The following is a 15075-nucleotide window of genomic DNA, read 5'->3' on the forward strand; positions in this document are numbered from 1 at the left end:
TTGTTGGGTATGTGCTCATGGTAAAGGAGTCCCAAATCCCATACCCACCCTTTCAGCCTCTGACAATTGTGTCTCCTCTCCTTAAAACTAGTTCAACCTGATAGAGGCAGGGGTGGAACTGAGCAAGCAGAGAGGTGGGATGATATGGGTTGGGGGAGGTGTGCTGTAATGGGTCACAAAGGAGAATATGAAGTATCAGTGATCTAAGGATACACCTGTGGGTTTCCTCCAGTTCTAGTAATTCTTTACATCGACAGAATACTGGCACAGTGATCAAGCAGTTTGTGTTGTTAGATCGTACTAATAAGACACTGAACTTGGCATTAGATCATATGTCTAATTTATCAGTGAAGAAAAAAAATCTCAGAGAAGAAAGTATGCATTTTAGGTCAAATTATATAAATAAACTCTCTCTCTCTCTCTCTCTCGAGAGAGATTCTCAAAGGATTAGAACCCAAATCCTCTACTTCTAATATAACGCTAAGCTAACTTGGACTTTAATTTCACTTGTGTTTGCGTACAGGATTGAGGTCTGCCTTCCCAAACTGTAGACTCCCAGAAAACGTTTCTATAAACCCCCCATCATGTGTCCATCTGCTGTGCTGCTTTCCTGTTAAATGTTAACTCAGTTGAATCCTACTTTATGTAGACGTGGTTGTATGAAAACAAATTTGTTAAAATAAAACATACACCGTTAAGGGAATTTCAAACAGATTCTCTGGAGCTTTTCTTTAGAGAATGAGCTCCTCTAATGAGCTTAAACGCTTGGATTAAAGGAAACCGAAAATGGCTGCCCCGTTTTCTGAGTCAATACCCTACACTTTAGGAAGGTAACTTTGCCAGCATTGTGCAGCTTCTGCAGCAGAGAAAGGGGTGCCAAGTGAAGATGTTCATTCTTGTTCAGGAGGTTGAATTCAAAAGAAGCTTTCCCTGAGATACATTTGCATACAGTAGGTAACTTCTTGTTTGTCTTCAAGTTGGGCCCAGCGTTCCCCCGCTTTTTTTTATAAGATATTTTCTTTTGTTGTATACCTTACAGTAAGACTTCATAAATCTTTGTTTTGAATCACCCCTGATGAGAGAAACACTCGAAAGCAAAATCTATGTGATGAAATGAAAGGAAGAAAATAAACGCTGCGTATGGATAGTCAAATCCAAAAAGATAAAGTAACTTCAGTCCCTCCTTGGAGAGCCCCAGGTTTTATCAACTCACATTTCGAATTCTGATTTTCTTCGTCTTTCTTGGGCCACATGGAAAGAGAATACTGTATATTTCCAAATGCACACAGCCAGCTATCCAAGCGCCTGCAAAGTTGAGTATGGTTCCTTTGAAACGAGCTCACCAACTCCCACAACTCCTGAGACCAAGGGTAACAACTGCTCCTTGGTTTTATAAATTACCCAATGGCTTACAGCCAAATGCTATTGGTTCGATTTCCCAGAGCAGTTCTCAAACTTTAGCAAGCATCAGAATCACCTGGAGGGCTTGTTAAGCCACAGAGTGGTGTATTCCAGCCCTAGCGTTTCTGATTCAGGAGCCCAGTAATTTCATATCTAACAAATTTCCGGGTGCTGCTGTTGCTGCTAGTATAGGTATGGTGACTACTCTTTGGGGACCTCTGACTTGGAAGGCCCAAGTACCCGTGAGATGAACAGTAGCTGACGTGTGTCAGCAAAGTCCTCTGTACTTCTGGCTTCAGTGAGATTTGAAGGGGGCGTAATGGAAGGCATGGGCTATGAGCAGGAGGTGAGAAGGTCAAATGCATTAGATTTTTATTCCATCCATTCTCTGTGGCTGAGAACTACAGGTATTCCTGGTGCCCAGTGGGTTTTCAAGTTATTAAGCTTTTAAAGGATGAAGTCTGCCAGCTTACAGTTTGAAAGCAAAGCAGCCAAAAACTTGTGAGAGGATAAAAGATATGGCCTTAAGGTGCTTGCCCAGAAGCTTTGAATTTATCTGATATAACCAGGTCATAATTTGAGGGGGAATAAATTCTCCTTGTTAAAATAATCAGTTACATTCCCTAACACTTGGGGAGAAGACCCCAGGGAAAGGTAGTTCTCTTTAAACTCTACAGACTTGTGGATTGCTTCCCCTCACAGGTGTAGCCCTTTGATACTGTGTAATTAAAAAGAACGAAATAGTTTAGGAACATCTGCATAAGGAATTAGGATGATTGGAATGGATCACACATCTTTCATGGAGGAACTGATGTTAGCACATGCAATCATAGCTTGATTATCAAGCTATCATAAATAGAAATGGAGCACATATTAAAGAGAGATTTCTGAGCTGAGGGTTGAAGGACAAATAGAATGCAGGTGTTCCATTTATCTGTGGTACTCAAGTAATTTGGAAAGAGATACTTTTCATTGTGCAGTCTTTGTTGTAGTATGGTTTTATTTCCCTGTCCTTGCCCTCCTTTCCTCTTTCAGTTTTACAGATACAACCTGAGTCCCTACTATGTGCAAACCAGTGTACCAGATCCTTTGTCTGATGCAAAATTCAGTAGAACATGTAAGGCTCTACTCTTAAGTAAGAGGCTGCGCTGCCTATTAGATTACGAAGTGTAGGAGAATGCCATCAGCACATACAGAGGTACAGAAGGTGTTATCTGAGGAATGTTGAGAAAGTCATATTATGCTTCCCTCTTACAATAATCCTCCACTAAAAGAATCACTCTGCCTCGCCAAGAGGTTCAATGAGACTAGAATCATGTGTGATGGTCTCCATGAAATTAACAATGGAGATTCCTGTTGACTTCACAATTAGTGGGAGAGCCAGTTAGGCCCAAGATTCAGAAACAGAAGGTTGTATACCCTCCTCCTTAAAGTTAATCCCCATGACCCTGGACTTTGATTCACACAGGCATCCTAATCCCGTAGCCAACCTCTTCAGACTACAGCCTGTTACACTCTAATCTAGTTCCTTAACCCAGGTACCTGGGCTGTATTTATGCACATAACGCGTTTCTTCATGCTAGCCTTCCTTCCTGCGGATGCAGAATCTCTTTCTTTCTTTCATCCTCCTTTTCAGGATAGCTTCTCTATTTCTTTCTTTGAAAGGCAAGCCACAAGACTTTCTTTTCTCAGAAACAAAACTTCAATTCAATTGCTTGTTCATGAGATCTAAAATGAATAATCCTAAATACAGATATTAGAGGATGAGTCCCCTTGACAATTTGGAATGATCTGGAGTCCTGAAGAGACAGTGATAGAAGACGCAAGTAATCACTCCAACACACTTTGTAACTGTGTGCTCAAGAGAGCTGGGATTTGAAAAAAAACCTTCCAATGGTTAATGGCATTTGAAATAATTTTAAAATACACGGGGGTGGGGATGTTTGCATAGGCAAATAAGACTTATTCATAAAGCAAGGTGGTGGTTTCTAGAAGCTGAGAGTATTGTGATATTTACCTAATCTACCCTTCTGGCATGGGCTACTCAAATGTCCTCAGCTCAGTGTACGCCCAAAACTTCTGTCTCTGCTGCTTGAGGCATTCATTTATATGAGCTATTTGATCAGTTTATTCTGTTTCCAGTCCTCAATTTACAAAAAAAAAAAAAAAAAGATCAGCCTCACTTTCTAACATTCTACATAGGGTTTTAATTTTCTTGTGCTATTTTAGGAATTGGATTAAACTTAAGTCAATGGCAAATCTTTTTTGGGATAATTAAAAAGGTTTCTGCAAGAAAAAGGTTGTATGGAACCAATCTATTTCTCAATTACATTGTTATTTTTGAGAAAAGAGGGCAAATGAGTTTCATTAGCTGACTCAGTGACCAGCACTGTCAGCTGGCTAGACAATGTCCAGTAATTAAAGTTGTTTCCCAAGTATTTCCTGATAATCAACCACAAAATCATCATCAGTGATTCTCACGCATTCATTTTGTTAGGGAGCAACTGGGGATAGTCCAAAACTTTAGAACTAAACACTGGAAATTATTTCTCTTCACCACCTAATTTATTACAAAATAGTCTTGTGTGAATAGAGGTGCCGTCCAATGTGAACAGTTTTTGCAAGGCGTATGCCTGGGGCATAATCCGCAGAAACAGAGTTGTGTGGTTGAGCCAGATTTAGAGAGATAACCTATCAGTGAGGTCCTCCTCCCTGTTCCAGCTGCATTCTGATCACTTCATTTTGAGTTCCACTGAGTACTTCATCAATAGGATCCAAGAGACAACCTCAAATACTCAGAATAAAATTGGCTTTACCACCCCTCGACAACAAGCTTCCACATATGCCAGTGAAGAGCTGAGCTTCAGATCTAGGGCCCTCCTTCAGATCTAAAGCTCCAAAATTATAGCCTCACCATGACTGTATGCCTTGAAAGCATCAAGATAATTTTATTATTCCCTTTGGCTCTGTTCATGTCAGTTACCAGAAGAAACCCTAGGCTTCCTGGTCACACCCTAGCATAAACCATTATCATTTCACCTGGATGATAGGAATAGCCTCCAAACTCTTCTACCTGGTTTCACTTTGTTCATACCAGTGGCTACACACAGCATCCAGAACAATCCTTTTAAAATGAAGTTACCTATGCCTCTGTTCAAAACTATGGTTTTCTCCATAAGACAGAGCTTTATTTTTTTTCTTTGTTACATTCACTGCTGTCTACAATGCCTAAAACAGCATATAGTGAGCGCTCAGAAAATATTTATCAGATGATAGAGAGAGAGATAAATAGGGAATATTTCCTCTTTTCAATGCTCTCTTCTACTGCCTTTGCTCAAGTCCTTATTATTTCATTTGGCTTATTTTTTACTTACCATAATACAGTAGTATATGCATATAGTTCTATAAAAACAGGAAACATAAATAAAAATAAAGAGGAAAATAAAAGTTATATAATCCACCATCCAAAGTTAACATTTTGGTTTATATTCTTCTAGATATTTTCTATAGTAGTGGTTTCTTCCATTATATGCCAGCCCAGGTCCTACTCCTATAGCAAACACAGTCTTAATGTTGTCACCAGTTGCATTTGTTTCCTGTGGCTGCCATAACAAATTATCACAAGCTGGTGGCTTAAAACAAGATAAATTTATTCTCTCACAGTTCTGGAGGCCAGAAGTCAGAAGCCCAGGTGCTGTCAGTGTTACACTCCCTCTGGGACTCTAGGGGAAAAGCCTTTCTTTACCTCCTCTAGTTTCTTGTGGTTTCTGGCCTCTTGGCTTATAGCAACACCCTTCTGGGAAGTCTTCATGTTGACTTCTCTTGTATTTGTGTGTTATCCTCTTTCTGGCTCTTATAAAGACACCTGTCATTGGATTTATTCCCCCACCCAGATAATCCAGGATAAACGCATCTCAAGACCCTTAACTTAATTATATCTGCAAATACTCTTTTTTCCAAATAAGCTCACATTCACAGATTCTAGGGATTTGGTGTGGACATGTCTTTGATGGGGGTTCACCATTCAACCTACTACACCAATGTTAAATTCCTCAGACAAAATAAATTTGTTTGTGTCACTGCCGTGTGTTAAAAATCCTTCAGTGGTTCCCCATTATCTAAGTATGCCAGACTCCTTTGGATGGCATGAAAAGCATTTATGATCCTTGCCTAATCTTCCAAGAAAACAGACTTCATAACGCAGGCAATCCGTCATAGCCACTCCATCCCAATGATGTGGAGAGAGAAAAACAGAGTCTCCTCAGGAAAACTGGACTGTGTCCTAATTAAACAGCTAGAGGTACACAACACTGAGATGTGGTATTTAGTGTAAATGTGACAGTTTGAATTCAGCAGTGGGTCAGAGCATGGTTCATAGAGATTAGTTTCCACTTGTATTTTTTCATCACCTGGAAAATATGTGCCATTAATAAATTATTAATTTGTTTTGATAAAAGGAGTGAATAGACGCAAGTATTAAATTCATGGTTCAAGGACTCAAATACTCTTTTCCCTCATCCAGTGTTTGCCTCTTTGTTGCCCCTCCTAGCTGAAGTTTTTTTCTATGCATTTGCTTTTGAATCTCTCTTTTAGAAGAGTATACTTATTTATGTCGCATTGAATTAATTTCTCCAAAACAGGAGCCCATCATTCCTGTCTCTCTCTATTGTTCAGATGTTGTATCAGTGCAGGATGATAGGAGCAAGGCAGAAGCTATGCTAAGTGACAAAGTGTGAAGTGTGAAATTCACATGTATTACTTAGTCATTTTCCTTCTTCTGTCTCTTTATCTTAATGTATTAAAGGTAATAGTCTGAATCAAGCCTCTGCAGTTGTTTACTCTTTTCTGACAGAATTAGCTGGGGCAGTTCAGTCTCTCCGATTTATTGTTGAGTCTCATCCACTTTCCATCACTTTCAGGTGTAATTTTTCCTTTCATTTTCTTTAAAAAAAATTAAAATTGCCCACAATCCTCCTTCATGGTTACTTGGTTTGACAAATTTATCAGAAAATGTAGAGAATGGCTTAGAATAGATCATATCAGACCTGGTGTATTTGTGATACAAGATCATTAAGTTTACAGGGAATTGTTCTGAGATGGCAGGAGATGAAGCTCCAGAAAGAAGCAGAACAGTGGCTGGGTACCAAGGGCAGTAGTGGAAGTGGTCTATCCTACTGCAGGCAAAATTGGGAGTGGAGGATGTTGTCTTTGAAGAATTTTAAAACAGTAAGCAAACCAAATAATGTCAGTTCTAAATTTTTTTAATTAAAACTTAATGTTTTAGAGCAGTTTTAGGTTTACAGCTGAATTAAAGGGGAGTAATAGAGATTTCTCATTATACTTCCTGCCAGTCCCCCAACACACACTCACAGCTTCCCCCATTATGAGCATCCTCCACCAGAGAGGTATAACTCTTATAACTGATGAACCTACATTGATATGATATATCATAATCATCCAGAGTTTATATTTCAGTTCACTTTTGCTGTTGTACATTCTATGGGTTTGGACAAAGATATAATGACATGTATCCATCATTATGGTATCATACAGAATATTTCCACTGCCCTAAAAATTGTGTGCACTCTGCTTATTCAGTCCTTCACCTGCCCCTTAATACTTGTCAAGCACTGACCTTTTTACTCTCTCCATAGTTTTTAATTTTCTAGCATGTCATGTAATTAGAATCATACAGTATGTATCCTTTTCAGGTTGGCTTCTTTCACTTAATAATAGAAATTTAAGTTTCCACCATGTCTCTTCATGACTTGATAGCTCATTTCATTTGAGCACTGAATAATATTCCATTGTCTGTATGTCTCACAATTTGTTTATCCATTTACCCACTGAAGAACATCTTGGTTGCTTCTAAGTTTGGGCAATTATGACTAAAGCTGCTGTTAATCTATGTGCAAGTTTTTGTGTGGACATACGTTTTCAACTCCTTTGAGTAAACACTAAGGAGTATGATTTCTGGATCATAATGATTGTAAGAATATGTTCAGTTTTGTAACAAACTGCCACATTGTCTTCCAAAAGTGTACCATTTTGCTTTCCCACAGCAATGAAACAGAGTTCCTGTTGCCCACATCCTCACACATCCTTACCAACATTTGCTGGTGTCAGTTTCTAGATTTTGGTCATTCTAATAGGTGAGTAGTGGGATCTCTCAGTCTACTTCTTATTATGACTCTGAACCAATAATTCTAAAAAATGTCAGTGATAAAATACTCCCAGAGGAGAAAGGAAAACCAGATTGGAGGGGCTCAGTGATTCTTCTCACAGGTATTTCTAAATGGGCTTAGGAGATTAGCAAGCTTCATTTCCAGAATGTTTCTGCAGTGGTTCAGCCATGTGGCTGACAGGGTTTTGGTGCTCCGGTCAGGTGTCAGGCCTGAGCCTTTGAGGTGGAAGAGCTGAGTTCAGGACATTGGGCCACCAGAGACCTCCCAGCCCCACATAATATCAATCGGCGAGAGCTCTCCCAGATATCTCCATTTCAACACAATGACTCAGCTATACTCAATGACCAGCAAGCTCCAGTGCTGGACGCCCGATGCCAAAAAACTAACAAGACAGGATCACAACCCCACCCGATAGCATAGAGGCTGCCTAAAATCATAATAAGCTCACAGACACCCCAAAACACACCACTGGACATGGTCCTGCCCACCAGAAAGACAAGATCCAGCCTCACACACCAGAACACAGGCACAAGTCCCCTCCACCAAGAAACCTTCACAACCCACTGAACCAACCTTAGCCACTGGGGGCAGAAACCAAAAACAACAGGAACGATGAACCTGCAGCCTGTGAAAAGGAGACCCCAAACACAGTAATTTAAGCAAAATGAGAAGACAGACATATGCAGCAGATGAAGAAGCAAGGTGAAAACTCACCAGACCAAACAAATGAAGAGGAAATAGGCAGTCTACCTGGAAAAGAATTCACAGTAATGATAGTAAAGATGATCCAAAATCTTGGAAAAAGAATGGAGAAAATAAAAGAAACGTTTAACAAGGACCTAGAAAAAATAAAGAGCAAAAAAAAAAAATGATGAACACCACAATAAATGAAATTAAAAATCATCTAGAAGGAATCGATAGCAGAATAACTGAGGCAGAAGAACGGATAAGTGACCTGGAAGATAAAATAGTGGAAATAAATATTGCAGACAAGAATAAAGAAAATAGAATGAAAGAATTGAAGACAGTCTCAGAGACTTCTGAGACAACATTAAATGCACCAGCATTCGAATTATAGTGATCCCAGAAGAAGAAGAGAAAAAGAAAGGGACTGAGAAAATATTTGAAGAGATTATACTTGAAAACTTCCCTACTATGGGAAAGGAAATAGTCAATAAAATTCAGGAAGCACAGAGAGTTCCAACCAGCATAAAAACAAAGAGAAACACTCCAAGATACATATTAAACAAACTATAAAAAATTAAATACAAAGAAAAAATATTAAAAGTAGCAAGGGAAAAGCAACAAATAATATACAGGGGAATCCCCATAAGGTTAACAGCTGATCTTTCAGCAGAAACTCTGCAAGCCAGAAGGTGGTGGCAGGACACATTTAAAGTGATGAAAGGGAAAAACCTACAACCAAGATTACTCTACCCAGCAAGGATCTCATTCAGATTCAAAGAGAAATTAAAACCCTTACAGACTAGCAAAAGGTAAGAGAATTCAGCACCAACAACAGCTTTACAACAAATGCTAAAGGAACTACTCTGGGCAGGAAACACAAGAGAAGGAAAAAACCTACAATAACAAACCCAAAACGATTAAAAAATGGTAATAGGAACATACATATTGATAATTATCTTAAATGTAAATGGATTAAATGCTCCAACCAAAAGACATAGACTGGCTGAATGGATACAAAAACAAGACCTGTATATATGCTGTCTACAAGAGACCCACCTCAGACCTAGGGATACATACAGACTGAAAGTGAGGGGATAGAAAAAGATATTCCATGAAAATGGAAATCATGAGAAAGCTGGAGTAGCAATTCTCATATCAGACAAAATAGACTTTAAAACAAAGACTATTACAAGAGACAAAGAAGGACACTACATAATGATCAAGGGATCAATCCAAGAAGAAGATATAACAATTGTAAATATTTATGCACCCAACACAGGAGCACCTCAATACATAAGGCAAATGCTATTAGCCAAAAAAGGGGTAATTGACAGTAGCACAATAATCGTAGGAGACTTTAACACCTCACTTTCACCAATGGACAGATCAACCAAAATGAAAATAAATAAGGAAACACAAGCTTTAAATGATACATTAAACAAGATGGACTTAATTGATATTTATAGGACATTCCATCCAAAAACAACAGAATACACTTTCTTCTCAAGTGCTCATGGAACAGTCTCCAGGACAGATCACATCTTGTTGTGTCACAAAGCAAACCTTGGTAAATTTAAGAAAACTGAAGTCGTATCAAGTATCTTTTCTGACCACAACACTACGAGACTAGATATCAATTACAGGAAAAAATCTGTAAAAACTATAAATACATGAAGGCTAAAAAATACACTACTAAATAACCAAGAGATCACTGAGGAAATCAAAGAGTAAATGAAAAATTACCTAGAAACAAATGACAATGAAAACAAGATGACCCCAAACCTATGGGATGCCGCAAAAGCAGTTCTAAGAGGGAAGTGTATAACAATACAATCCTACCTCAAGAAACAAGAAACATGTCAAATAGACAACCTAACCTTACACCTAAAGCAATTAGAGAAAGAAGAACAAAAAAAAGTTAGCAGAGGGAAAGAAATCATAAAGATTAGATCAGACATCAATGAAAAAGAAATGAAGGAAACGATAGCAAAGATCAATAAAACTAAAAGCTGGTTCTTTGAGAAGATAAACAAAATTGATAAACCATTAGGTAGTCTCATCAAGAAAAAAAGGGAGAGGACTCAAATCAATACAATTAGAAATGAAAAAGGAGAAGTAACAACTGACACTGCAGAAATACAAAGGATCATGAGAGATTACTACAAGCAACTATAGGCCAATAAAATGGACAACCTGGAAGAAATGGACAAATTCTTAGAAAAGCACAACCTGCCGAGACTGAACTAGGAAGAAATAGAAAATATAAACAGACCAATCACAAGCACTGACCTTGAAACTGTGATTAAAAATCTTGCAACAAACAAAAGTCCAGGACCAGATGGCTTCAAAGGCAGATTCTATCAAACATTTAAAAAAGAGCTAACACCTATCCTTCTCAAACTCTTCCAAAATATAGCAGAAGGAGGAACACTCCCAAACTCATTCTATGAGGCCACCATCGCCTAATACCAAAACCAGACAAAGATGTCACAAATAAGGAAAACTAGAGACCCATATCACTGATGAACACAGATGCAAAAATGCTCAACAAAATACTAGCAAAAAGAAACCAGCACCACATTAAAAGGAACATATACCATGATCAAGTGGGGGTTTTCCCAGCAATGCAAGGATTCTTCAATATATGTAAATCAATCAGTGTGATACACCATATTAACAAACAGAAGGAGAAAAACCGTATGATAATCTCAATAGATGCAGAAAAAACTTTCAACAAAATTCAACATCTGTTTATGATAAAAACTCTCCAGAAAGTAGGCATAGAGGGAACCTACCTCAACATAATAAAGGCCATATATGACAAACCCACAGTCAACATTGTTCTCAATGGTGAAAAACTGAAACCATTTCCACTAAGATCAGGAATAAGACAAGGTTGCCCACTCTCACCACTATTATTCAACATAGTTTTGGAAGTTTCAGCCACAGCAGTCAGAGACACCAAAGAAATAAAAGGAATCCAAATCGGAAAAGAAGAAGTAAAACTGTCACTCTTTGCAGATGACATGATACTATACATAGAGAACCCTAAAGATGCTACCAGAAAACTATGAGAGCTAATCAATGAATTTGGTAGAGTATCAGGATACAAAATGAATGCACAGAAATCTCTTGCATTACTATACACTAATGATGAAAAATCTGAAAGAGAAATTAAGGAAACACTCCTGTTTACCACAGCAACAAAAAGAATAAAATACCTAGGAATAAACCTACCTAAGGAGACAAAAGACCTATATGCAGAAAATTATAAGACTGATGAAAGAAATTAAAGATGACAGAAACAGATGGAGAGATGTACCATGTTCTTGGATTGGAAGAATCAACCTTGTGAAAATGACTATACTACCCAAAGCAATCTACAGATTCAGTGCAATCCCTATCAAACTACCAATGGCATTTTTCACAGAACTAGAACAAAAAATTTCACAATTTGTATGGAAACACAAAAGACCCCGAATAGCCAAAGCAATCTTGAGAATGAAAAACGGAGCTAGAGGCATCAGGCTCCCTGACTTCGGACTATACTACAAAGCTTCAGTAATCAAGACGGTATGATACTAGCACAAAAACAGAAATAGAGATCAATGGAACAGGATAGAAAGCCCAGAGATAAACCCACACACTTATGGTCACCTTATCTTTGATAAGGGAGGAAAGAATATACAATGGAGGAAAGACAACCACTTCAATAAGTGGTGCTGGGAAAACTGCACAGCTACATGTAAAAGAATGAAATTAGAACACTCCCTAACACCATACACAAAAGTAAACTCAAAATGGATTAAAGACCTATATGTAAGGCCAGGCACTATAAAACTCTTAGAGGAAACATAGGCAGAACACTCTATGACATAAATCACAGCAAGATCCTTTTTGACCCACCACCTAGAGAAATGGAAATAAAAACAAAAATAAACATATGGGACCTAATGAAACTTAGAAGCCTTTGCACAGCAAAGGAAACCATTAACAAGATGAAAAGACAAGCCCAGAATGTGAGAAAATATTTGCAAATGAAGCAACTGACAAAGGGTTAATCTCTAAAATATGCAAGCAGTTCATGCAGCTCAATATCAAAAAAACAAACAACCCTATCTGAAAATGGGCAGAAGACCTAAATAGACATTTCTCCAGAGAAGATATACAGATGGCCAACAAACATATGAAAGAATGCTCAACATCACTAATCATTAGAGAAATGCAAATCAAAACTACACTGATGTATCATCTCACAGTAGTCAGAATGGCCATCATCAAAAAATCTACAAACAGTAAATGCTGGAGGAGGTGTGGAGAAAAGTGAACCTTCTTGTCGTGTTGGTGGGAATGTAAATTGATACAGCCGTTATGGAGAACAGTATGGAGGTTCCTTATAAAACTAAAAATAGAACTACCATACGACCCAGCAATCCCTCTACTGGGCATACACCCAGAGAAAACGATAATTCAAAAAGAGTCGTGTACCACACTGTTCATTGCAGCACTATTTACAATAGCCAGGACATGGAAGCAACCTAAGTGTCCACTGACAGATGAATGGATAAAGAAGGTGTGGCACATATATACAATGGAATATTACTCAGCCATGAAAAGAAATGAAATTGAGTTACTTGTAGTGAGGTGGATGGACCTAGAGTCTGTCACACAGAGTGAAGTAAGTCAGAAAGGGAATAACAAATACTGTATGCTAACACATGTATACGGAATCAAAAAAAAAAAAAAGGTTCTGAAGAACCTAGGGGCAGGACAGGAATAAAGACACAGTCATAGAGAACCGACTTGAGGACATGGTGGTGGGGGGAAGGGTAAGCTGGGATGAAGTAAGAGAGTGGCATTCACAGATATACACTACCAAATGTAAAATAGATAGCTAGTGGGAAGCAGCCGTATAGCACAGGGAGATCAGCTCGTTGCTTTTTGACCAAAGAGGGGTGGGATAGGGAGGGTGGGAGTGAGATGCAAGAGGGAAGGGATATGGGGTTATATGCATACGTACAGCTGATTTACTTTGTTATGCAGCAGAAACTAACACAAAAATGTGAAGCAATTATACTCCAATAAAGTTAATAAAATAATAAAATAAAATACTCCCAGAAAAATATTATGTTGATCTAAGTTCTAAACAATTCCGCCAATTTTTGCTGTACTTTTAAATATATGTAGAAGATCCAAATTATTATGTGTTTGTTATATATTCTTTAATAAACATTGTGTTCTGCATGGAAGGTAGTCATACTCACCCCCACATATTACTTCTGCCTTTTTAATGTTCACAGTTGTTTAAGCCTGTTTCAGGCACAGATCATCTGTAGGTTCTATGTCACCATATACTCCTGCATTTAAAAAGTAGATTAAACGTTATAACCCAGGGATTACAAAGACCAAGATACAGAACATGAGTTACTTTAATTATGTTATTCTATTTGACCGCTTGGAATTTTTCATTTGTGATTAAAATTTTTCTGCTGAAGAAACATTTGAAAGCTCACAGAATCCATTTGAAAAAAATGACATGAAATTATGGTGATTTCTGGAATTCATTATGTAAAGAAATTTGTATGACTTTGACAAACTTATCCTGGAGTTTAAAACTTTTCTTAATTATTTGTATGTATATTGCTTCATGTGAAAGAGGCTTTGGAAATTAAAATTAATACGATGTGTCCTTCAACTAGTCTACTGAGCAAGAATATGTGAAAGGATCAATTCTGATGAGATCATTTACTAATTTGCAGAAGGTAGGTGTAAAAACAGAAACTGTAACATTATTATTTATTACCATATCCAATATGTAGGTATACATTTTACTCCTTTTTCTAAAACCATAAAGTAGTGTACTTAAAATTAATTATTACTATTTTCCTTTTTTAATATTTCACTACTTTTAATTATTTTTGTTTGTTAACTGCCATGATTATATATATGAATTTCCATAAAAGAAATATTCAGTTTGCATTTTCCTCTCTACTCCCAGCTATTATTATTTCTGGCTAATCTTTTCATTTCATGATTATTACCCAAATTGTATCTATTATTGTATGGAAGAGGGAAATGTTAAAAAAATTATCTGTCTGGCTTTCAAGTATATTAGATATACCATTTAATCAATGAAGTTAACTTGGTTGGTAAAATGTTGAGCTGAGAAGGTATAGGTTTCAAAGAATGTCAGTGCACAAAGAAGTTATGAGAACATCCCAACCTAAGTTCAGTAAGAAAGAGCCAAAAGTGAGCTATGGCAGGAGATTTCATTTCTTATCTGAAGCCCTACCTTTAAACAAATGATTATCTCCAGGACCCTGTCTCCCTGATGGTTTCATCCTATTTCCTTCTGCAATACAAAGCTTTCCGGAATACTGTTTTGATAAGCAACTGACTTTAGATTGCTTATCTACAGATGTGTAGGTCTCTACTTTTTGAGACAATGAGAATCACTTGGTAAATATAAAATATTAATTATGTGAACAGCTATCTAAAATTAATGATGGGTCTTGCTTTCAATCAAGACTAAAGGAATTTTTTAAAAAAGTAAGAAGACACTGGAAGATTTTTAAAACACACATTTTTGATGTGTCTATAAGTAGTTAACAATAAGTAGTTTCTATGTAATGGAGAATTACTCTCTATATGCCAGCAAGCTGGGGCTGGTTCATCTAACACCTCCTTTGAGGACCTGGAGATGCTCTGTAAAGGGTCTAGTGATGTGGGTGAGGTGATAAAGACATCATCCCCTACCTCAGCGATTACCTGAGCTACTTTAAAATTAATCTTAATACTTGGC

Source organism: Pseudorca crassidens, chromosome 16, assembly GCF_039906515.1.
Source record: "Pseudorca crassidens isolate mPseCra1 chromosome 16, mPseCra1.hap1, whole genome shotgun sequence".
Taxonomy (NCBI): Eukaryota; Metazoa; Chordata; class Mammalia; order Artiodactyla; family Delphinidae; genus Pseudorca; species Pseudorca crassidens.